The sequence below is a fragment of the Bombina bombina genome, chromosome 5 (assembly GCF_027579735.1).
Source record: "Bombina bombina isolate aBomBom1 chromosome 5, aBomBom1.pri, whole genome shotgun sequence".
Taxonomy (NCBI): Eukaryota; Metazoa; Chordata; class Amphibia; order Anura; family Bombinatoridae; genus Bombina; species Bombina bombina.
Window position 1 is genome coordinate 427502459 of NC_069503.1, and position 26244 is coordinate 427528702.

At 35.6% G+C, this 26244-nt stretch overlaps 1 protein-coding gene across 1 annotated transcript in view; it reads right to left on the bottom strand.

Moving 5' to 3' along the window:
• SNRK (SNF related kinase) overlaps positions 1–23681 on the bottom strand; it is a 152617-nt gene extending 128936 nt beyond the window's left edge. Inside the window, exon 1 of the mRNA XM_053714267.1 lies at positions 23400–23681. The gene's annotated coding sequence lies outside the window, so the exon portion shown is untranslated. The remainder of the gene's footprint in view (positions 1–23399) is intronic.
• Between the last annotated feature and the right edge of the window lie 2563 nt (positions 23682–26244).

The window sequence follows — 26244 nt, forward strand, 5'->3', positions numbered from 1 at the left end:
GATGTCTCCACAGCCTCAAAGAACCGCACCAGAGTGGTTATAACTAGCCATGTGGGTTCTGAGACCCAAAAGTTAAGCCATGTGTGCCCCCAATAAAGTTGCCCAAAACGTTATTGCACAAAACGTTAAAGCACTCCCAAATCATAAAAACGTTTGCCCACAAACATTTACAACTCAGTGTCAACCATATTTGTAATTGGCCCCATATGCAGGCTAAGTAATGCCCTTCTTTTAGCTCTAGGATTACTGCTTACCCTTACCCTCCTGGGTATAATGTCAGCCTTTCTGAAATACACAGTCTCTCCAGAAAAATATGACTGAACATACCTCACTGCTGCATAGCATGAAAACGTTCCTCACACTGAAGTTTCCTGTACTCCTCAGCCTCTGTGGGAACAGTAATGGATCTTAGTTACAAATGCTAAGATCATCATCCTCCAGGCAGCAGTCTTCATCCATCTGCTGCCTGAGAGTAAATAGTACACACCGGTACCATTTAAAATCTACTCTTGCTTGAAGAAATTAAAAACTAATATTTTATCCCTCTTCCACTTTACCCTTCCTAGTACTTAGAGTAGGCAAAGAGAATGACTGGGGAGTGGAGCTAAGGGAGGAGCTATATAGACAGCTCTGCTGTGGTGCTCTTTGCCACTTCCTGTTAGCAGGAGGATAATATCCCACAAGTAAAGGATGAATCCGTGGACTCGTCTTACGTTTATAGAAGAAACAGATAATGCATTATTTGTTAATAAACAAGATCATACAAATATAATCTAAACATGCAACAATGGGAAGAAAAAAAAGCAACACTACGCGAGTCCTCTATTTAAAGTGATGGTAAACCTTAACTAATCAAATTCCATATATTTAATCTTTGCCATTAAAAAAGTATATGTACCTTTTCTGTTTTTAATCCATCTGTTAAAGGGTTAAATTAGTGCATATAGTAATGCTTCTATTGCAATGTTATGCTGGCCCATTTGGATGAACTAATTTTTTTATGACAATTCTAGTGAACATCCAATCAGCGTGTGTGCCATTTGACAATCTTGAAGTCCAGCCCCTTTAAAGCCCTTAGAAAGCCTAGGTAGAGAGTGGATTTGACTGCTCTATACATCACAGCCCAGCTAAAAGAGGAAATGAAGGGGGGGGGGGTGGAGGAACAGACAATACCAATTAGGATTATAAATCTTTTATTATAAAATATATATACACTTTTTTTTTTTTTTTTTTTTTTAAATATAATAATGTGGTTTTACTTGTAAACTAATATAAGTTTCATTGCAACATTCTTATAGCCTGAAATGTACCATCACTTTAAGATAAATTTGTGGCATGTAGCCTATTACCCCAGAGGCAGAACTTTTCTTCACTTTTTTTAGTATAATTTTTTTCTGCAGGTCATTTTTAAATAAAATTCCATTTTAAATTGCAATGTGTTGGTTACCTGAAGAATAAAGCAATTTTTAAAATTTTATAATATAGTGCAGTAGTTGAAAATTGCATTGCAAATTAGCTTCATACAAAAAAAGACATTTTAAAATGTCTTGAATAAATTTGTTTTCTCTTGGTCTAACATAGAAATGTAGTAATAAAAAAAAAAAGAGGCAATGCTCATACGAACGTCTTACATTCAGAATAAACTGCTTTGCAGACTGGGAAAGGCTAGGGGACAGGTTTACAGGGCTACTACATATTTGACTGTTCACTTCAAACAGCACTTTGCTCTGTATGCACTGTGTTAAGGAAAACTTACGCAGTGCAGCCAAAGCACAGCTCTGCTTGAAGATAACTGTCTAATGTGGAGCAGCACTACAAAGTTAAAGCAGTTCGTTAATGATTCAGATAGAGCAAATTTACTTCCATTAACAAAATGTGCACACACTTTTTATATTTTTGAGGAACAGCTCTTACTGAGTATGTTAAAGAACTCACAGAATATACCTATATGTATTTGTTATTGGCTGATGTCTCATGATACAGTGGGAGAGAAAAGACATAACTTAAATTTATCATAAAAAAAAAAAAACTACTCATTTGAAGTTCAGACTAAGTGCTATTGCATTGTCTTTGTATCATGCAGTTATTGATTATGTAATTCTACTGTATTTACTGGTTCTTTAAGAAAAGCCTACGCTATCTTATCTCCAAAAATTATATCAGACAAAAACCCAATTTTCTATCCCTTTAATGAAAGCTATGTGTTTAAAATCACCACAGGCATTAAATACATTTCAGTACCAGGCACTATACCAAGTAAGCCCTGAGCATGACACAGCTGCTGGTCAAAGGCTAAATGCATATGCGGTTTCTGTTCAGCTCTGTCACTGTGCGGGAAAACATATAGGAATATTCATTCAACAATAATATTTGGGCCTTTTTTTCTTACTTTGATTTAAATAAAAGGTGTTTTTTTTAATGTACTGCACTTATGTTTGAAAAATAGATGCCGTTAACATAAAAAAAAAAAAACTTTTTTTCGAGTGTGTCACTGTCCACTAATAGAAGGTTTAAAAATCCACTGGTGTATTCATCAGGGATGAGTAGAAAATCAGAGTGGGCAAGTTAAAAATTGGCGCCAATATTTTGCTTCGATAAAAATACTACGTAAATATATCCCATATATGGGACACATTTGGTACTTTTAAAAGGGACATGCCACCCACATTTTTTCTTTCATGATTTAGAAAGAGAATGCAATTTTAAACATCTTTCTAATTTACTTATATTATCTAATTTGTTTTATTCTCTTGATATTCTTTGATGAAAAACAGAATTTATGCTTACCTGATAAATTACTTTCTCCAACGGTGTGTCCGGTCCACGGCGTCATCCATTACTTGTGGGAAATATTCTCCCCCACAGGGAAAGGCAAGGAGAGCACACAGCAAGAGCTGTCCATATAGGTCCCCCTCTGGCTCCGCCCCCCAGTCATTCGACCGACGGTTAGGAGAAAAAGAAGAAACTATAGGGTGCCGTGGTGACTGTAGTGTATAAAGAAAAAAACATTTTCAACCTGATTAGGAAACCAGGGCGGGCCGTGGACCGGACACACCGTTGGAGAAAGTAATTTATGGGGTAAGCATAAATTCTGTTTTCTCCAACATTGGTGTGTCCGGTCCACGGCGTCATCCATTACTTGTGGGAACCAATACCAAAGCTTTAGGACACAGATGAGGGGAGGGAGCAAATCAGGTTACCTAAATGGAAGGCACCACGGCTTGCAAAACCTTTCTCCCAAAAATAGCCTCCGAAGAAGAAGCATAAGTATCAAATTTGTAGAATTTGGCAAAAGTGTGCAGAGAGGACCAAGTCGCTGCCTTACATATCTGATCAACATAAGCCTCGTTCTTGTAGGCCCATGTGGAAGCCACAGCCCTAGTAGAGTGAGCTGTGATTCGGTCAGGAGGTTGCCGTCCGGCAGTCTCATAAGCCAATCGAATAATGCTTTTCAGCCAGAAAGAGAGAGAGGTAGCAGTAGCTTTTTGACCTCTCCTCTTACCAGAGTAAAAGACAAACAAAGATGAGGTTTGTCTAAAATCTTTTGTTGCTTTTAAGTAGAACTTTAAAGCACGAACAACATCTAAATTGTGTAATAAACGTTCCTTCTTTGAAACTGGATTCAGACACAGAGAAGGAACAACTATTTCCTGGTTAATATTCTTGTTGGAAACAACTTTTGGAAGAAAACCATGCTTAGTACGCAAAACAACCTTATGGAATGGAAAACCAGATAGGGTGGATTACATTGCAAAGCAGATAATTCAGAAACTCTTCTAGCAGAAGAAATAGCAACCAAAAACAGAACTTTCCAAGATAATAACTTAATATCTATGGAATGTAAAGGTTCAAACGGAACCCCTTGAAGAACTGAAAGAACTAAATTTAGACTCCAAGGAGGAGTCATGGGTCTGAAAACAGGCTTGATTCTAACCAAAGCCTGAACAAAAGATTGTACATCTGGCACAGCTGCCAATCGTTTGTGTAACAAGACAGATAAAGCGGAAATCTGTCCTTTTAGAGAACTAGCTGACAACCCTTTATCCAAACCTTCTTGGAGAAAGGAGAGAATCTTTGGAATTTTAATCTTACTCCAGGAGAATCCCTTGGATTCACACCAGCAGATATATTTTTTCCATATTTTATGGTAAATCTTTCTAGTCACAGGTTTTCTGGCTTGGACCAGAGTATCTATCACAGAATTCGAGAACCCACGCTTTGATAAAATCCAGCGTTCAATTTCCAAGCAGTCAGCTGCAGAGAAACTAGATTTGGATGTTCGAATGGACCTTGTACTAGAAGGTCCTGTCTCAAAGGTAGCTTCCATGGTGGAGCCGATGACATATTCACCAGGTCTGCATACCAAGTCCTGCGTGGCCACGCAGGAGCTATCAGAATCACCGAGGCCTTCTCCTGTTTGATCCTGGCTATGAGCCTGGGAAGGAGAGGAAACGGTGGAAACACATACGCTAGGTTGAAAGACCAAGGCGCCACTAATGCATCCACTAGAGTCGGCTTGGGATCCCTGGATCTGGACCCGTAGCAAGGAATCTTGAAGTTCTGACGGGACGCCATTAGATCCATGTCTGGAATGCCCCATAATTGGGTTAACTGAGCAAAGACCTCCGGGTGGAGTTCCCACTCCCCCGGATGGAAAGTCTGACGACTCAAATAGTCCGCCTCCCAGTTGTCTACTCCTGGGATGTGAATAGCGGATAGATGGCAGGAGTGATTCTCTGCCCATTGGATGATCTTTGCTACTTGTTCAGAGCGGCAAGGAGAATGACTGGGGGGCGGAGCCAGAGGGGGAGCTATATAGACAGCTCTTGCTGTGTGCTCTCCTTGCCTTTCCCTGTGGGGGAGAATATTTCCCACAAGTAATGGATGACGCCGTGGACCGGACACACCAATGTTGGAGAAAGCATATCTAGATATGCTCACGAGCTGCCGATTGGTTGCTGCACATAGAAGCATCGTGTGATTGGCTCACCATGCGCATTGCTTTTTCTTCAACTAAGGATATTTAAAAAATGAAGCAAAATAAATAATGGAAGTAAATTGTAATGTTTAAATTTCTATTCTCTATCTGAATCATGAAAGAAAGATTTTGGGTTTAATGGCCCTTTAAGTACTGCATGCATGATTTCTGAAAGCAAAGGAAGACAGAAGAAGTTGGAGCAGCAGGAGGACTTCTCTGTGCCGTTAGACATTCCTTGCTTCATGGTAAGAAGCCGAGATTCTTATTCATATGATATTTTACTATTGCTGATGGCATCCACATGGGCACCGCCCCCTTTATGTAGGACACAGCTCAGAACTGAACAGCACATTCATGCACGTCAGTGCCCTGCTGGATAACCACACCAAATTCGCTGCACTCCCTCAGACTGCTGACATATTGTAAATTATAGTCCAATTGCTAGTTTATTTCCCGTAGCAGTCAAAATCAATCTGTTAATTAATATTAATCTAAGCCTGTGCATTTAACAAAACTATATTCAGTTTGCACTATTATATTTTTTTGGTAACAATCTGACTGAATATTTGTATATGGTTTAAGACTTGATAGCTATCAATAAGATCATGATATAATTAATGTAATTTAACTGCTGTTACATCATGCAAATCTCATAGCAAATAGCCTACTACTTTTGGCTTTGGAATGTGCTATTTATGCCTAATGAAAACAACAGAGTGTTAGAACTAGTCTTTTACAAAACAGTGTTCACTACTACCCAGTCTACACATCATATCATATAACTGCATGTAGTAAACACTACTATAAAGAAGAATAAGCACAGATACTGATCTAAAAATCCAGTATAAAGCCTTTTAAAAATTTACTTAGAAGCCCCCAGTTTTGCACAGTTGACGAGGTTAGGCTGGGGCACCCAGTGAAAGAGGCTGGGAAAGCATGAAGAGCAGACACTCCCCGCCTACCCTGCATATGAGAAGACCCATTACACAAACAGGAGCAAGTAGGAATCTGTAAACATGCGTGTACATCGGATAATTTGGGGCTTGGTTAGGAGTCTGATTTAAAAAAAAAAAAAAAAAAAAAAAAAAATGTATGTACGTACGCACATATATATATATATATATATATATATATATATATATATATATATATATATATATATGTGTATATATATATATGTGTATATATATATATATATATATATATATATATATATATATATATATATATATATATATATATATATATATATATATATATATATATATATATATATATATATATATATATATATATATATATATATATACACACACACACATACACACACACACATATACACATATATATATATATATATACACACATATATACACACACATACATATACACACACACACTATACACATTGTTATAAAAGAAATAAAAAAAAAATCACATGGGCTATATAAATGGATCATCTACAAAACATTTATCCAAAGAAAAAAAATCTAGTGTGCAATGTCCCTTTAAGTCCAGAATATACTGAAAGTGGTATTTCTGGTTTCCTGGCACTCTAGTAGTTACCTTCACATGATTATGCTTTGATAGCTTTCCATAAGATTCCACTGCATAATGCTTTCAACTTAGTTGCTATCACAACATTCAAAGCCCATAGCAACTTATGAACTTCTAACAGCTGGTTTTGGAACCAGTCATTTATGTCTGATAGGCACTTGATCAGTTTTTTTTGTTGTTTTTTTTTTCTTCAAAATAAATAGTGCTAATCTTTGAAATGAAAGAATATTTGTTTCTGACTTTCAGAATTTCTCAGTTAACAGAATATAGGTACTGTGCTGCAGCCACATTGGTTTCAGTGTGTGTGTGTCTCTATATCTATATACAGTATATATCTCTATATCTATAAAATAATACTTTACTAAATAGCTTCAGCACACTTATAAACAGTTATGTTGCCTTTGCTGCAAACATACACGTTGATTCAAACTATATGAGAGTATTAAAGCAGAGCCTGACAAAATATTTTAGCAACCATAAAAAGTTTTTGATGAGTTAAACTACAATAGAATAGTTACTACACACCATGTTATTGTATTTCCTCTGCCTACAGTTCTCATCAAAACAGTTCCTATTTTAAAAGATTATGTGTCAGATGCTGAAGCTCTATGGGCAAGATTACATATGCGGCGTTGCCCGCAACACCGTTTTTTTTTGCGGTTTTGGTATCACATATACAGCGCCACATATAAATGCGGCACCTATATTTCACCCGTCGGCCGCAATTTTTACTCCCATAAGCTAACATAGAACTGCGCCGCAAATCGGTATCACATATTCAGCGCAAGGGATTTACGCTGTGAAAAGGTAGACATTTTACTCCATTTTCACCTTGCCACACATAGGCAGGCGCATAGGCAGGTGAGCACCGTAACTCCCGTAACTGCCTGAAAATATTAACATCTAACGCATGCGCAATATCTATCTACCTGTCAACTGCAATCCCCCACCGCAATGACTAATAAAGTATATTAACCCCAAATCGGCCTTAACCCACATCGCAATAAACCTAATGAAGTATATGAACCCCAAATCCGCCAAACACACACAACACAATTATCCTAATAAATCTATTAACCCCTAATCCGCCAAACCCCCACAACGCAAAAAACTAAATTACTAAGCCCCCTAACCTAACACCCCCTAAATTAACCCCAATTACCTCAATTAAAAAATACTAAATTACAATTATAATAAAAAAGCTAACATTACTTAAAGGGACAGTCTAGGCCAAAATAAACTTTCATGATTCAGATAGAGCATGTAATTTTAAACAATTTTCCAATTTACTTTTATCACCAATTTTGCTTTGTTCTCTTGGTATTCTTAGTTGAAAGCTTAACCTAGGAGGTTCATATGCTAATTTCTTAGACCTTGAAGCCCACCTCTTTCAGATTGCATTTTAACAGTTTTTCACCACTAGAGGGTGTTAGTTCACGTATTTCATATAGATAACACTGTGCTCGTGCACGAGAAGTTATCTGGGAGCAGGCACTGATTGGCTAGACTGCAAGTCTGTCAAAAGAACTGAAAAAAGGGGCAGTTTGCAGAGGCTTAGATACAAGATAATCACAGAGGTTAAAAGTATATTATTATAAATGTGTTAGTTATGCAAAACTGGGAAATGTTTAATAAAGGGATTATCTATCTTTTAAAACAATTAAAATTCTGGTGTAGACTGTCCCTTTAAAAAGAAAATTCCTAAATTTAAATTAATCTAACATTACAAAAAATAAAAAAAAGTCTAACATGACAGGAAATAATAAAACAAATTATCAAAAATAAAAAATTAAACCTAATCCCTATGAAAATAAAAAGCCCCCCCAAAATGAAAAACACCCCCTAATCTAATGTTAAACTACCAATAGCCCTTAAAAAGGGCATTTTGTAGGACATTGCCCTATGTTAAACAGCTCTTTTTCTTAAAAAAAATACTAAGTCCCCCCTCTACCATTAAAACCCCCCAAAATAAAAAAAAAACAACTAAAACTACCTATTGCCCATAAAGGGGCATTTGTATGGGCATTGCCCTTAAATGGGCATTCAGCTCTTTTAAGAGTGCCTAATAAATGCCTAATCTAAAATGTGGGGACCTCTTCCTTCTTCATCCAGGACAAAGCCGGCGCAAAGCGGAGATGAGCGTGGAGCAGGACCAGCGACCGCGGAGGATCCTCGTCGTACACTGAATAGTGAATTTAAGATACGCGTTTAAATATGGCCTCTCTTGAATTCCTACTGGCTGATTTGATTCTTTAAATTCAAATCAGCCAATAGGATGAGACCTACTGAAATCCTATTGGCTGATTTTGAATGCCCAATTTACTCCTATTATCTAATTTGCTTAATTGCCTTGATATTCTTTGTTGAAAAGCATATCTAAATAGGCTCAGTAGCTGCTGATTGGAGGCTGCACAGATGCCTCATGTGATTGGCTCACCCATGTGCATTGCTACTTCAAAAAAAGATATCTGAAGAATGAATCAAATTAAAAAAAAAATCGAAGTAAATTGGAATGTTGTTTAAAATTGTATTCTCTATCTGAACCATAAAATAAATATTTTGGGCTTCATGTCCCTTTAATGTCACTTATGTGGCCTATGAAAGCTTGATTACAATGCTGAGCCAATCAGCAAAAGGTTTATAAAGATAAATACCATTCTCTATGGAGGTTCAAGCATTTTATAGTACTCCAAAGATATGGCATCATTGTGTCAGCATATTAAATTGAAATGCACCCATGTACTTTTTTTTTCTTTTCTATTTCAAACTGAAGCATTTTTTAAATATAATTACCATTACCAAAAATGCTTCTAGCAAAAGTTAACTTTTTTTTTAAGCAAGCGCACCTATGCACCAGTATCCAAGCTCAGATTGCTGGCAGTGGTATGTATTGCATTAGTGTCATGCAAGCTACTACTCGCTATGAAGGTGTGTTTGAATACTGCTGCACTGGCCCTCCAAACATACGTGCGTATGCCACTGAAAAACAGTAACTTACTAGAAGCATTTTTGCTCATGGAAGTATATTGCAAAAAATACACATTTCAATACACATATCACTTTAAGAATGTGTCAAGGAGTGGAAAAAGAGCCCAAACCATAATTCTGCCACCATTAAAGTGAATGTAAATTTTCATGAATCAGTGCCCAGTTTTTAAAAATACTATTAAAAAACAGGGGCACTTTCATTCATGAAAGTTTACATTGCGGCGTATTTTAGAATTACTTACCTATTTCTTCAGTAAAGCCGGATCGCCGATCCCCCGCTCGCAGTTCCTCTTTCCTTACGTCACAAATGAAGAAAGCGGCTTCCTCCAATCATGGCTTCAACCTCAGAGGGTCCATCTCGTGAGGCCACGCCGTGATTGGAGGAAGCCGGTTTCTTCATTGCTGGGTAAGTAAAGCAGGAAGAAGCGGGCGGGGGATCGCCGATCCGGCTTTGATGAAGAAAAAAGTAATTGTAAAATACGATGCAATGTAAACTTTCATGAATGAAAGTGCCCATTTTTAATAGTATTTAACAAAACCAGGCACTGATTCATGGAAATTTACGTTCCATTTAAAGTGAATGTAAATTTTGAGGCTAAAGTGTCCGGTTTTTAAAAATTCGATTAAAAACAGGGGAATTTTGAATCCTCAAAATTTACATTTCACTCGTGTTGGGAAAAAATACTTACCTTTTCATCTTGACAGCCGCTCTAGCTTCCTCCGCCTGTCGCAAAGCCTCTTCCTGGGTCTAAAATGAGGAATCCAGCTTCCTCCAATCACGTCGTTGAATAACACCGATTCCCCCGGGGGGAAGCCGTGATAAGAGGATGAACGATCCATCATTTCTGACGTCAGAAATGGCTTGCAACGACTGGGGAAGCTGGAGCGGCTGTCAAGTTTAAAAGGTAAGTATTTTTTCACAACAGGAGTGAAATGTAAATTTTGATGACTTAAAGTGCCCCTGTTTTTAATCGAATTTTTAAAAACCGGGCACTTTAGCATAAAAATTTACATTCACTTTAAGTCAAACAATTCCCAGATCCAAATTAGTAGTTTGTAAAAATAAAAGATTATATACATGTGAAATTCTGAAGTCCAAATTTAACTAATAATATAAAGCACATATTAAACCACAGAAATCAGAGAAGTATTACAGATGTAAGCAAGGTGGATTTTCTGGCAAAGATATAATATAGATAGAAAAAATAATCTCTACTTTAAACTGGCACAAAAAGCAATAGATAATTGTAAGACAAAAACACCTGGCAATTCACATTTTGTGAGCAAAAAGTGGAAGTTCCTGTAAAAGACCTTGTCAAAGTTGCATTCAATTCTTGAAACAGCTATGGTAATAGCTCTATATTTAGATATGCAAGGCCAGCCAAAACACTATGTGACATTAAATGGAACATAGAAAGCAAACATTAGATATTGTGCATATAAGATAAAAGCAATTTAAACATGTTAAAACGTGTATGCTTTTAAGTTAAACAAAAAGCAAATTATGCTGAACCCATAAGTTACAAATGCTTGTGGATTGCATTCATGCGTATAAACTGAGAGGCACTCGCATAATACCACTGCTGTATTAAGGGGTCGATTTATCAAATGCGAGCTGCAGCAGACAGGGGCGCGCATGTGTGCCCCTGTCTGCCTCAGCTTGATAAATCAACCCCTAAAGGGATATTAAAGGGACAGTCAAAATTAAACTTGACTGAATCTGATAAGAGCATGAAATGTTAAAGGGACATTAAAGCTAAAATTGTCTTTCATGATTCAGACAGAGAATACAATTTTAAACAACATTCCAAATTACTGCTATTATCTAATTGGCTTCATTCTTTAGATATCCTTTGTTAAAGAAATAGCAATGCACATGGGTGAGCCAATCACACGAGACATCTATGTGCAGCCACCAATCAGCAGCTACTGGGCCTATCTAGATATGCTTTTCAGGAAAGAATATCAAGAGAATGAAGCAAATTAGATAATAGAAGTAAATTAGAAAGTTGTTTTAAATTGCATTCTCTGAATCATGAAACAAAAAAATTGGGTTGAATGTCCCTTTAAACAACTTTCCAATTTACTTTTATTAATCAGTTTTGCTTAGTTCTATTGGTATATTTATTAAAGGGTTACTGAACCCAAATTGTTTCTTTCATGGTTCAGAGAGAGCAAGCAATTTTAAGCAACTTTCTAATTTACACCTATTATTTCTTTGTTCTCTTGGTATCTATTTGAAAAAGTAGGAATGTAAGCTTATGAGCCGGCCCATCTTTGGTTAAGGACCCTGGGTAGTGCTTGCTGATTGGTGGCTACATTTTAGCCACCAATCAGCAAGCACTACCCAGGGTCCTTAACCAAAAACATTTCTGCTTTTTCAAATAAAGATCAAAATAAAGATCAAATCAAGAAAACAAAGAGAAAAACAAGTAAATTAGAAAGTTGTTTAAAATTGCATGCTCTGAATCATGAAAGAAAAAAAAATGAGTTCATTATTCCTTTAAAGATTAATAATAGGTTTGCTCAGGAGCATGTACGTGTCTTTAGCCATCTGGCAGCGGTATTTGCAACCATGTATAACATGACTTTAAACATTGTTGCAAGCACTGCTGCCATAGACTGCTAAATACACGTACAAACTCATATCAGCTTACCTAGGTTTAATCTACATCAAAATATACCAAGACAACAAAGCACATTTGATAATAGAAGTAAATTGAAAAGTTGTTTATAAAATTACATGCTCTGTCACTGGTTTTGAAATCTGTCCTCAGACCCCCCGTAACAGGTCAGATTTTCAGAAGTAGCTTGGGTTGAGAGCAGGTAAAATAACCATGTTTACTTATCAGCTGATCATTTCACCTGTGCTCTAGTTTAGATATCCTCAACATCTGGCCTGTAAAGGAGGTCTGAGGACAGGTTTGAAAACCAGTGCTCTGTCTGAAACAGGAATGTTTAATACAGGTAGCCCTCAGTTTACGCCGGGGTTAGGTTCCAGAAGGAATGGTTGTAAATCGAAACCGTTGTAAATTAAAACCCAGTTTATAATGTAAGTCAATGGGAAGTGAGGGAGTTAGGTTCCAGGCCCCTCTCAAAATTATCATAAGTAACACCTAATACATTATTTTAAAAGCTTTGAAATGAACTTTAAATGCTAAACAGCATTATAAACCTAATAAAATAATCACACAACACAGAATATATAATAAACTAAGTTAAATGAACAAAAATATTTGGTAAACAGCATTATAAACCTAATAAAATAATCACACAACACAGACTTCACTTGCATTTTTCTGAAAACAGTTCTTTCTATGCATTCCAATATGATTTATAGACAGGAAGATCTTGTTCCTTTGAAATCTGCTCGATAGCTCAGGTCTGGTTAAACTGATTAATTTCAGCTTGCTTGGCTGCAACACAAGCGAACAGCTCCAAATACTGGCTATTTTAATAAATGCACTGCTTCTCAATGCTTTTCAATAGCAGTCACATGACTGGAAAAAAAGGTTGTTATTCTGTAACGGTGTAAATTGAACCGTTGTAAAACGAGGGCCACCTGTATTGACTTTACTGTCCCTTTAAATACATTTGATGCACCTCCCTCTAATTACAGGGGCTGCAATTTTGGATCCTAGGTTTCACTGAAGGCATCTAAAGGAGAGTTGCTGCCCATATACAAATATGCTAGCACTGGAATACAGTGACGGCTAGATTTCAACTTTAGGAAGGCAGAGAATAACCTCAATACTATTATTTTAAGATAAATTTAGTGTTAACTGGCTTAACAGGCTTACACAAGACTTCAGAAAGAATGTTTACTCCACATAGGAATGCCATCATGTAAAAAAAGACTTAAATATGTTAACTCTTTAATGCAAGAAAGAAAATTCCCAAATATATTCCATTTACATAATAAATAGCAAAAAGCTTGTATGAACCCAGAAATACAGAATAGCTCATTACCCGACAAATCTCCAAACAAATTTGGTGACTTTTTACTTGCAGAAAACCATTTTATCAACTAGAAACAGGGTTTCTGTGTAAGGGTATGCAAAGTTGTCTCTAATTTAAAAGCCAGAATGAATACCAAAAGGAGCCAAGTAAAGACATCTGCAAATAGATATATAAAAGTGAGGTGACAGACAAAATTCTAGAAGTCATGGCCCCTTGTTTAACCCAGTAGCCCACCACTTTGCTTTAGGCCCCTCCTTTTTATAGTATGCTATTAACAGGACACAAGGGCAGGAAATGACAAATCTAAGCCAGGAAATAATGGCATCAAGAACTTTACTTCAGCCCAGAGTGTTTTTATACAAAGATGTACAATAATGCAGACAGGGGGTAGAAGTAAAATTCAGTGAGCCATGGGAACCCTGATTTATAAAGCCTTTTAATATTACAGGGACATAAGCAAATAGAAGGCTGAAGAACACAGCCCAAGTATACTAATGAGGCACATATATAACCTGTTTAAAAGGGCTCCTTTAGCAAATGCAGTTGCTGACTAGTGCATAATAGGTATGCACCTGCCTGTCAATCACCTGTGTGCATTAACGTTGGTACCAGGAGCCACTGCATCATGTGACAGCAATCATCCAATCACAAATGCATATACGTATATTCTGTGAATTCTTGCAAATGCTCAGTAGGAGCTGGTGACTCAAAAAGTGTAAATATAAAAAGACTATGCACATTTTGTTAATGGAAATAAATTGGAAAGTTGTTTAAATTTGCATGCTCTATCTGAATCATGAAACTTTTATTTTGACTTAAGTGTCCCTTTGAGAACTGTTCAACTATAAAGAAAAAATGTAAAAGAATACAAAAAATAAAAAAGAACCCATTTGTCAATATTGCCATACAAGGATTTTAAGACATAAATATAGCAAAAACCACTGAACCACTATTCAGGCCAGACCCTACTAGGTTAACAGAAAGACTAGCTGTAAAGAAAAACACAAAACTGTACTTTTATCAGTTGAAGGTGCTTTCCAGAGAGACTGTTAAAAGACATATGAAATTTACAAAATTTAGATACACATTGCAATTTTAAGAGAAATATCAATACACTTTGGTTATTACATTTTCTTTTGTACTCTTGGTGTGTTCAGATGCATTCAGCCAACTTTACAGTAGTGGTTGATGCTCTGGAACGCATTTTAAAATTTCCTCTGCAGGATTTAAAGGTACAGTCTAGTCAAAATTAAACTTTCATGATTTAGATTGGACATGCAACTTTCTGATTTACTGGTGGTAATTAAATTTGCTTTGTTCACTTGGTATGGTTTGTTGAAGGCCAAACCTAGGTAGGCTCATATGCCAATTTCTAAGCTCTTGAAGGCCACATTTTATCACAGTGCATTTTATTAGCTTTTCACAGCTAGACAGAGCTAGTTCATGTGTGCCATAGATAACACTGCACTCACTCTCGTGGCGTTATTTATGAGTCAGCAGTGATTGACTAAAATGCAAGTCTGTCAAAAGAATTGAGATAAAGGAGACAGGCTGCAGATGATTAGCTACAACGTAATCATATCACAGAGGTAAAAAAAGTATTAATATAACAGTGTTGGTTATTAAAAACTGGGGAAAGGGTAATAAAGGGAACATCTATCTTTTTAAACAATACCAATTTAAAACACCTAGGGGTCTATCACAATCCATTAGAAAAATGTATAAAATGATACAAAAATCCCCACAGACATGAATGGTGGGTTTCTGTAGAAAAATATTTTTCTTAAGGATTGTGATCGACCTTATAGTTAGTTATGTGCAAGCAACAGAGCAAAAAAAAAGAAGAAAAATGCTCTACCACATTTCAGCATTTTCTCTTCACTTTTTAACATACTTTTAAAGGGACAGTGTACAGTAAAATTTTCTCTGCTTGAATGTCTTTCCAATATTCAATTTTACCTGCTGTAGTGTATTAGATTGTTTACAAATAACTCCTTAACCTTCATTTTGTAATTTGAAAATATCTTATTTTCTTGTTGAAACCTTTACTTAAATTGAACATCTCAATACTGTAGTATAATAAATAATAATAATAATATATTATTATTATTATTATTATTATTATTAAAACAAGAGACATCAGAATAAATATACCTCCCATCCTGAGTACACTATTTAAAGGGACATGGAACCCAAAATTTTTTCTTTCTTTCATGACTCAGACAATACAATTTTTTAAAAAGTTAACAATTTACTTAAGATTATCAGATTTGCTTTGTTGTCCTGTTATTCTTTGTTGGAGAGGTATCTAGATAGGTATCGTGCACATTTCTGGAGCACTACATGACAGAACATAGTGCTGCCATCTAGTGTTCTTGCTAATGAACAACATTGTTGCAAAACTCACAAAAAAAGAAAAAAGAAGAGAAACTAAAAAGCTATCTAAATTCTAACACATATTTACCAAAATATCTGCGAAGGCTTCAATCTATCTAAATAATGATTGGCCACCTAGCACACAGTTCTACAGAACCTACTAAAAGGTAACTGAAAATAAGCTAGCCACAAAACACCTATAGGAGGTTCAACTGGTGCAAACCCTTTAAAAGTATCAAATTGGACAGTATGTAAAGAAAAAAAAAAAAAAAAAAAGGTACGCAAATAGACGTACCCGCAAAAAGACAGGGACTACAGCACTCTTTTAAATATAGGTGTAATTTATATAGAGTGAGACATATACAATAGTATCACAATACTAAACACACCAAAAACAGCTGAAAAGATCCCACAAAGCCACATAAATACAATAAAAACACACATGTAATAAAATAAGTGACCGGTCACTAGCAGCAGCTTGTTGCAATACTGCTGCAGACAAAAGCACGCTCCTAAACTTACCTTCCTGCTTTTCAGTAAAGGATAATAAGAAAACAAAGGAAATTTAATAGAAGTGAATTGAAAAGTTGTTTAAAATTGTATGTCCGGAGTCACAAAAAGTTTTGGGTTTTATGCCCCTTTAACGTCACCTACAACAACAACATTTTTATTTATTTGATTTTAAAAGTAATGAGCTCAGACTGAAAATCCTAAACAGCTGAATTTACATGAATATAATATATATATATATATATATATATATATATATATATATATATATATATATATATATATATATATATATATATATACATATATACATACAGGTAGCCCTCAGTTTACGCCGGGGTTAGGTTCCAGAAGGAATGGTTGTAAATCGAAACCGTTGTAAATTGAAACCCAGTTTATAATGTAAGTCAATGGGAAGTGAGGGAGATAGGTTCCAGGCCCTTCTCAATATTGTCGTAAGTAACACCTAATACATTATTTTTAAAGCTTTGAAATGAAGACTTTAAATGCTAAACAGCATTATAAACCTAATAAAATAATCACACAACACAGAATATATAATTAAACTAAGTTAAATGAACAAAAACATTTGCTAAACAACATTATAAACCTAATAAAATAATCACACAACACAGGCTTCACTTGCATTTTTCTGCAAACAGTTCTTTCTATGCATTCCAATCTGAACTGATTTATAGACAGGAAGATCTTGTTCCTTTGAAATCTGCTCGATAGCTCAGGTCTGGTTAAACTGATTAATTTAAGCTTGCTTGGCTTTGCTGCCACACAAGTGGACAGCTCCACCCACTGGATATTTTAATAGATGCACTGCTTCTCAATGCTTTTCAATAGCAGTCACATGACTAGAAAAAAGGGTTGTTATTCTGAAACGGTGTAAATTGAACCGTTGTAAAACGAGGGCCACCTGTGTGTGTGTGTGTGTGTGTGTGTGTGTGTGTGTGTATATATATATATATATAATCTATCTATATCATCCACACACAAACAGCATGAAAAATACTACATTCTTGTGAAGACCTTTTTTTTTTTTTAATATGTGAGCCAATTAGCATGTCATAAAACTAAACTACTAGTTTAGAGGTCATTCCATGAGAACAGAAACCCATACCTGCACGTTCCTAAATTCCTTAAAACAAAAACAAGAGATGGGTGCAATTTCCTAAGGCATAGAAGCACAAATTTAAAGGGATAGTAAAGTCAGAATGAAGCTTTCATGATTCAGATAGAGCATGCCATTAAAAAGGGATATGAAACCCAAAAATGTACTTCCGTGATTCAGACAGAGCATACAATTTTTCAAAAGTTTCCAATTTACTTCTATTATCAAATCTGCTTTGTACCCATGATAGTCTGTTTTAAAGAGATACCTAGGTAGGCATTTGGAGCACTACGTGGCAGGAAATAGAGCTCCATTAGTGCTTTTGCAAATGGATAACATTCTTGCAAAACTACTGCCATATAGTGCTCCAGAAATGGGCCGGCTCCTAAACAAAGGTCCATTCTTTTCAACAAAAGATACCAAAAGAAAAAAGAAATTGAACACAGAAGCAACTTAGAAAGTTGTTAAAAATTGCATGCTCTCTCTCACTGGTTTTCACACCAGCCCTCAGGCCTCCTAGGTGGTGTGTGTCGTATGAGTGAGTGTTATTACCTTTTACAACACTTTCAAGTTTGATTACAATCAAGAATAAAAGTATGCACACATTTTACTGAAAAATCTCTAAAAATTAAAGCTATACTGTTGTAGATTATATCAGAAATTTTCAGACCAAGCATAAAAATAGGGTTGCGCTATCATGGCACTAGGTCTTGGGGAAAAAAAAGTTTGAAGAACCCAGCTCTATCTGAATCATGAAAGAAAAATGTGTTTCATATCTTTCCAATTTACTTCTATTATGAATTTCCTTTGTTCCCTTGGCAGTATCCCACTGCTGGAAGCTAGCGGAACACATCTAGTGAGCCAATGACAAAAGGCATATATGTGCAGCCACCAATGGCCCGCTAGCTCCCAGAAGTGCATTGCTAGTCCTGAAGCTACCTAGGAATGCTTTTCAGCATAGGATGTCAAATGAACGTAGCAAATTTGATAACAGAAGTAAATTAGAAAATTGTTTAAAATGGCATGTTCTAGTCGAGTCAAGAAAATGTAATTGTTACTGTCTCTTTAAAGGCTTAAGCAGTAGCAGATATAGAGTAAGGCCTTTAATTTCACCATTATATAATTTTTTTTATTTAAAAACTTATTTGCTTAACAAACGTATATCAAATGTATGTTCCAATCAGGAAACCAACAACACAATTAAGGAACATATAAAAAGGAGCCAGAAGGGTTTTGTAGGGAAATATAGGTCACCTAAATTAGTAGCCAGGTACCATGCCTCCAAGGAGTTGTCAAGCACCGTCTTACTGAAATGATTAGAGTATGTAACCGGTGATGTTATGTGGTAGAGCCATGTACACATAATGTCAATGTATGCCATGTGCCAGCATAATATGCATAATACTGTCCTACCCAATTAAATAATTAGCATGAAATGAACTTACACAATGCTCATGATGGTTATGCATAAATATCTGAAAGAACAAAGCAGCAAGCTATAATAATTTTTTTTTTCTCAAAATGTCAGCACCCACAAGAAACTGATTTTGGAGTAGTCAAGCTTGGGTCAAAATTTGGAACGCAGATTTTTTTTTTTTATTGGGGGGGGAAAGAGTGTGTGTTTCGTTTTTTTTTTTTTAAATTTAATGTGTACACAACAGTACTGTAAACCCTAGTAACCCAGAACATGGGGCAATCAAGGCATTACATCACTGCAATGATGCAAAGCACTGACTATCAATGCTTGCACAGAACACACATGAGCAATCAAGGCAGTGTTCTCTAGGATTTTTTTTTTTTTACTGGGCACACCAACTGGCTAAAGTTTAAAGGGATAGCAAAGTCAAAATTAAACTGATTCCAATAGAGTGTCATTTTAAAGGGACACTGAACCCAAAAATGTTCTCGTTCGTGATTCAGGTAGAACATGCAATTTTAAGCATTTTTCTAATTTACTCCTATTATCAATTTGTCTTCGTTCTCTTGCCATCTTTATTTGAAAAAGGCATCTAAGTTTTTTTGTTCAGTATTCTGGACAGCACTTTTTTATTGGTGGATTAATTTATCCACCAATCAGCAAGAACAACCCAGGTTATTTACCAAAAATGGGCAGGCATCTAAACTTACATTTTGAAATAAAGATACCAAGAGAATGAAGAAAATTTGATAATAGGAGTAAATTTGAAAGTTGCTTAAAATGTGATGCTCTAACTGAATCATGAAAGAAAAAATTTGGGTTCAGTGTCCCTTTAAGACACCTTTAACTTCTATTTTCAAATATGCTTTGTTCTCTTGGTAATCCATGTAGAGCTGCAACAACAAATCGTCATAATCGATAATGAAAATAGTTGTCAACGAATCTCATAATCGATTAGTTGGTTTGAAATTATTTGTTCTGTGCACAACACCAGCTGCTTCACTCAAATGAGCTCCTGCACATGGTATTGCATTTTATGGTTATGTCCTTAGCCTAAAGGACATCTACAGATGTAAACTTATACTTTCCTGAAAAAGTGAAAAGTAAACAACTACCCCTGGCTTATGTGCAACCCAGATATTAGTCATCATTTGGATTGTTTATATTAAATCTGGTGATTTGGAACTATGCTTTTCATGATATAGTGCCAAGCTTGTTATTTACACCTAGCCCCTATACTGATGGGAGTTATTTAACCTCTTAAGGACATATGACGGAATTTTTCCGTCATAAAACAATTGAGCAAATTGAAAGCTGCGTCCTTAAAGGGTTAAATTGATGTGCACTATTATCTGTTTGCACAATTATTAGCTGAAGCTTGCTATTGCTGATTATATGTACTGTATAAATAAATGTGTAAGGCTTTGTCCTGTTATTGATATATAGTCCTTAGCACTTTTGATTTGTTTTTTTATATTTTTAATAAATTGTGATAATATGTACCAGATTCAACCTTTATAAGTATATATCTGTTATTTTTAGAGGAGACTAGATGTTTTCCCCTAACCTTTTAGCTGGTTATTTACCATTGCATATAGATATTCAAGATATTTTTTATGTTAGAATGAAGTCAATGGTTACTTTATTGAGAGGCCCCTTGCCAAGGTGGAAAACACTTTGCATTGGTGAAGAGCTAACAAAGATAAATACCCCACTTTGGTGAAATTGGCAAAACCCTACTTATACATCTCAAGCACCTCAACGCCATCTGAGTGCCTCGTCTCTGCTGCAGGAAATATAGCTGCAAACAGAGAACTAGCTTTAGCAAGAAGCATGTGGACATGTTGAGATTTTTGCATTTCAATGCAAAGTTTCTGAAAGAGTGAATAACAGAATGTTATTAACAGTGATAGTCTAACTCTTTCTAATTCTACCTCTTTTCAAACAGTTTGTGGTTTTGTTTTGCTTAATTGTAAAACTGTGTTCTGCTGCTTAAAAATTGGACAAACAGTTGTGCTAATGTAAAGTTTTAGTCTGAAGTTTATATTTGTAACACTCAGTATGTGGATTTTATTTTAAAAATATAGGAAACTATTAGATTCTTTTTTATCCGATTAGTCTAAAAAATAATCGGCCGATTAATCGATTATGAAAATAATAGTTTGTTGCAGCCATAAATCCATGTTTAAAAAGAATACCCACATATCCTACACTAGTGGGAGCTGCTGCTAATTGGTGCCTGCAGTCACATTTGTCTCTTGTGATTGGCTAACTAGATGTGTTCAGATAGCTGCCAGTAGTGCAATGCTGTTCCTTCAGCAAAGGCTAACAAGAGAATGAAGCAAATTTTATAATGGAAGTAAATTGGAAAGTTGTTTAAAATTGTATGTTCTATGCAAATCATGAAAGAACATGTTGGGGTTTCCGGTCTCTTTACAGACAAAATTAAGCTAAAATTAGCAAATATTACTTCTTTTCCCCCCAATAGTTTCACAAAATATCATCAAATCCATTGATGTTAGTTTATGCAATTAATTTGTGACATTGATACATTTATAAATAACATAAAATGTTATAATGTTATAAAGCATTATACACTGTCCTATCTGGCTACTTGATCATGCAACCCAGCTGGCCACATTTTCTGTGGGGAACATTCCAAGGGGTTAAATTACTGCTGAAAACAAGTCATTGTGGTTATTTAACCTCTTGATTGCCAAGAATGCATGGAGCAGTCCCTTACATCAGTGTCTGGGTTAGCAGAATATGCCACATGACATGGAGGGAAGAGGATGAGTGTTAAGTCTGGTAGCCATAGAGAAATATAGTGTGTGCATATGATCATATACACATATACACACACACAAATAAATACATACACACCAAATTCACACACGTCTATTATCATGTCAACTTGCAGGGTGCTCTTAATATTAAATAAAGTTATTCAAATAATAAATGAGGAAGCATTCACCAATGTTAGCTCACTAAATAAATTGCAGAAAGTACCTCCTTATAGTTTACTATTTGGACATTAAATATAGATATAGAAAAGAATGCTAATATTTACAAATTATACATCAGAGCTAGACAAATCCCAGGAGGCACATTTCCTAAAATGACTTCTAGCTTTTTTTGTAATATAGAACTTACTAATTCTGTATGGATTCTTTGTGTATTGTGTCCTGCCATGTATAGAAACTTATATAATATATATATTAAAAAAAATCACATGCATACTATTATCCACTGAATTTCAATGTGCCAGATTATGTACAATCACAGTTATACTTTAGGCATGTTTGCATAGATAAATATATACAAACCTTTATAGCTGAATAAGTATGCTGAAGCAAAAATGCTCTGTTTTTATTTACATACAGCCAGGCAATAGCCATAATAGCACAATAAGCATTGGTGGAGGTACACAAACACTGCCACCTTTGGATGTCACTGGAAAACAGTGATTATTGCCCCAAGTAGGACATTCCTCAGGTTACTTGAGACTGAATTCCAAGATTAAAGAAATAATAATGATAGAAAGGAGATATAAAATGTGATTTGAGCAATAAATGAAATTTACAAATAAATATGGCAGAAACATCAATATCTAAATGTAGTCTTGAGCAATTGGTTATATCAGACAAGTGACCCATTGAAACCTAGGAATAAAATGATCTTGTTAAAGAGAATAGCAAATATCTTAAATCACTGGCAAGTACAATATTGCACTTTAACACAGTATAACCATATATGAATTTGGACAGATAAGTAGGCAATGACAAATATGCAAAAGTATATGAAACCCATAAGGTCAAATACAACTCACTATATACTGTATATATATATATATATATATATATATATATATATATATTATATATACACATTGCACAGATACAAGAATGAGAGGAAAAATAAGGAAAAAAACGATCTGGTACTCTGTGTGTGTGTGTGTGTAATATATATATATATATATATATATACACACACACACACACATACATACACAAAACTACACAATCCCTATGTAACTACGTTACTACATACATTTACTTAAAAACAATCACTGAACTATGCGCGTAAAATAACTACATAATTATATTGATATTAAAACGATTGGTATGTGTATGTAAAACATACCTCTGCAGACCTGTGTGCATCATACACTGTATCTCAATACAAAGACACACACATACCAGTGACATGCAGATAGATGACATACAGATCATTCCGCATGCCTTATCTCGGCATCTGTCTCCCAGTGATTATGTAAATGACCATGACACACACTGCCCGTGACAACGTGCCTTCCTTGCACACGAGCAGCCCGTGCCTAGAATGAGATCGCTACGACCCTTTATGGGTACAAACAACGACTGGTGCCCATATGCATTAATGAGTTTAGAACGAATTTTCAAAAATCGACATCCGCAGCACTCCGCGAACACAGTGAAGGGGCGCATATTATTTACAGTAGGATGACAACTCACATTCGCAGTACTGTGCAGGGTACAGCGCTACAGAATCCTCCCCACTGGTGACAGTTATCCACGATAAATCCGTCCAACCACGGTTGTGCCAGGGCGCGGTACTAATGTTTGTGATCGTATGTGTATTAAGGACTAGCATCGATTGTAAGGCGACCTCGCCAATGTAATTATTATTATAGCCAGCGCTGCACCCCCATTCCACTCCATTAACTGCGGGGCTCAGCACCAGCGACACTGCACACCAACATGATAGCGCTGATGTTATTATCAGCGGCTGCAGGGAAAATGATACAGACAGTACGTCTGCGCAGCTAGCCGCAGCCACGCCCCGGCTTGACGTCACTAAGAGCCGTACATCACAGGAACGTAGGAAACGAGTCAGAGACAAGGGCGGGGCTTACATGACTGTCCTGCTGCGCTCTAGGGGTGTGGCTGACAGCAATGCGTTCATTTACGTACTTTTTAAACTTCAAAAGTGTTGATAGCAACATGATTAGAGTATAGGTAATGCGCGTTATATTAATTTAATTTCCAATTGTAATGACTGTTAAAGTAAACCATGTGGTCTTGCAATTACTGTGCTTTTTGTGTGCTCTGTCCAGGCCTTTTGTTTTCTGCATTTATAAACTGACAAAATGGATTTGTTTCGTTTGATGGAAAAATGCTAATTTAATATAATTAACTGTAACCAATGAATACATAGTGTACTGCAGCTATCAGGATATCACATCACTACATCAATACAAATGGTTCCCTTCCATATACCAGAAATAAAAAGAAGATCTTGAGAGCACATCGGTTTTAATTACCCCTACATATTAGGAGCCTAAAATATATAGTGCTCATAATTAATAGAGACTTTAAAATTGTGATAAAGGGACAGTAGAGTTAAAATTAAACATTCATGATTCAGATAGTGCATACATATTTTGAACAACTTTCCAAAGTTTATTATTCATTGACTTCATTCTCACTGTATCCTTTGTTGAAAAGCACACATAGGTAGGCTCAGGAGCAGCAATGTACTAGTGGGAGCTAGCTGGTGATTGGTGGCTGGACATATATGCCTCTTGTTATTGGCTCACTTGATGTGTTCAGTTCAGCTAGTGCATTGCTGTTCATTCAACAAACAGAAAGCAAGTACATTAAAGGGACAGTCAACACCCGACACAACTTAATCCCATCCCTTAGATCAGCAAAAGAAGATGCGCCTTCACTGCCTCCGATGTTCCATACCTCTAATGTTGTATTGTATTAGTAACCGTTCAAAATACATATGTTATTCTCCTTTGGATATGGCCGCCAAACTCCCCCCAGCGTTACGTAGTAACTTTTGCTTCCAACCCATCCGCCAATCAGAATAGAATCCTCGATTGGATGCCTAACACTTGTTCACAGCGATTCGCAGCTTCACTTCCTATTTCTGCTTGCGAGCGGACATCAGTTAAAATGTGCATTAGCAAAAAAAACAGCGTCACCGTTCCCTACATGAACAAGCATGAAATTCCATAGAGAAGGGGACAAAAGAGGAGGGGAAGGAGTTTGGCGGCCATATCGACAGGAGAATAACGTATGTATTTTGAACGATTACTAATACAACATTAGAGGTATGGAACATCGGAGGCAGTGCAGGCGCTGATCTAAGGGATGGGATTAAGTTGTGTCGGGTGATGACTGTCCCTTTAAGCACATTTTATAATACAAGTAAATTAGAAAGTTGTTTAAAATTGTATGCTCTATCTGCACCAAGAAAAATAGGTGTAGTGTGTCAGTATATGGCCGGGTTATAATACAATATATTTAATAATTATTCTTTAAACAAACCCCCAATAAAATGCATATACAAAACAATACCATTTATGTAAATTCCTAAATTCTTTATATTAGTTAAAATTTATAGACACATTGAATTATATTTATAGAAAACCAGATATGAATCAAACTATACAATGTTTAAACTGTTACAATATTCTTTACAAAGCAAACCAAAATGTAACTTTAGAATTAACCTACTCACAATTGAATTGCATGAAAATACCACAATGAGATACAAAGACATGAGCCACTAACATTCAGATTAACACAATTAAACTACTTAGCCTACAGTTTATGCTATATAACTCTAATTTAAACATCAGAAAATGTATATATTATTTGTGCAAACAACCAACTCATATGCCAATTTATCTGAGCTAAAATAAATTCTTAATTATCTACAATTAAGACAAATTCTAAAAAATAGTTATATGGCTGCAATTATAAATTACTTAGCATACAAAAAACAAGCTTAAAACTATACAAGACTATGAATGCAAGCTAAAATACAAAGGGCCCTTTTAAAATTTAGAACTGCAATTTAGTTAAAGTTACCAAATACCTTTGATTTAAATATTAAAATATAGATTTATCAATCGCGTATACTTCACCCAAAATAACCAAATCGATAATTCAGCTTCCAGAACTTATCGTTTCACCTCATATGAAAATAAGGGTATTTGCAATATGGATAATAAAAAGGAGCACAATTTGCTTAAAAGTGACTGTGTCCCAACGCAGCAGAGTTCAGCAAAAAGTTAGCCAGCCTCTTTCTGATTGCGTAAAACATATTACACAATTTATGGGACCACCACACGTGTATTTGTTAAATGCCTGAAAAAAATAAAAAGAAATAGGTTTTTAAAATTGGCCATTTTAAATCCTTAAAACATTCTATGCTTTCAAAAAAATACATAGGTTAAGACATGCTGAAATTCAGATTCTTTCAATATTACACTTCTTAGGCATAGACAATCTCCCAGATTCATGCATTTATATTTAATATGTTGTCTGAATATATATATATATA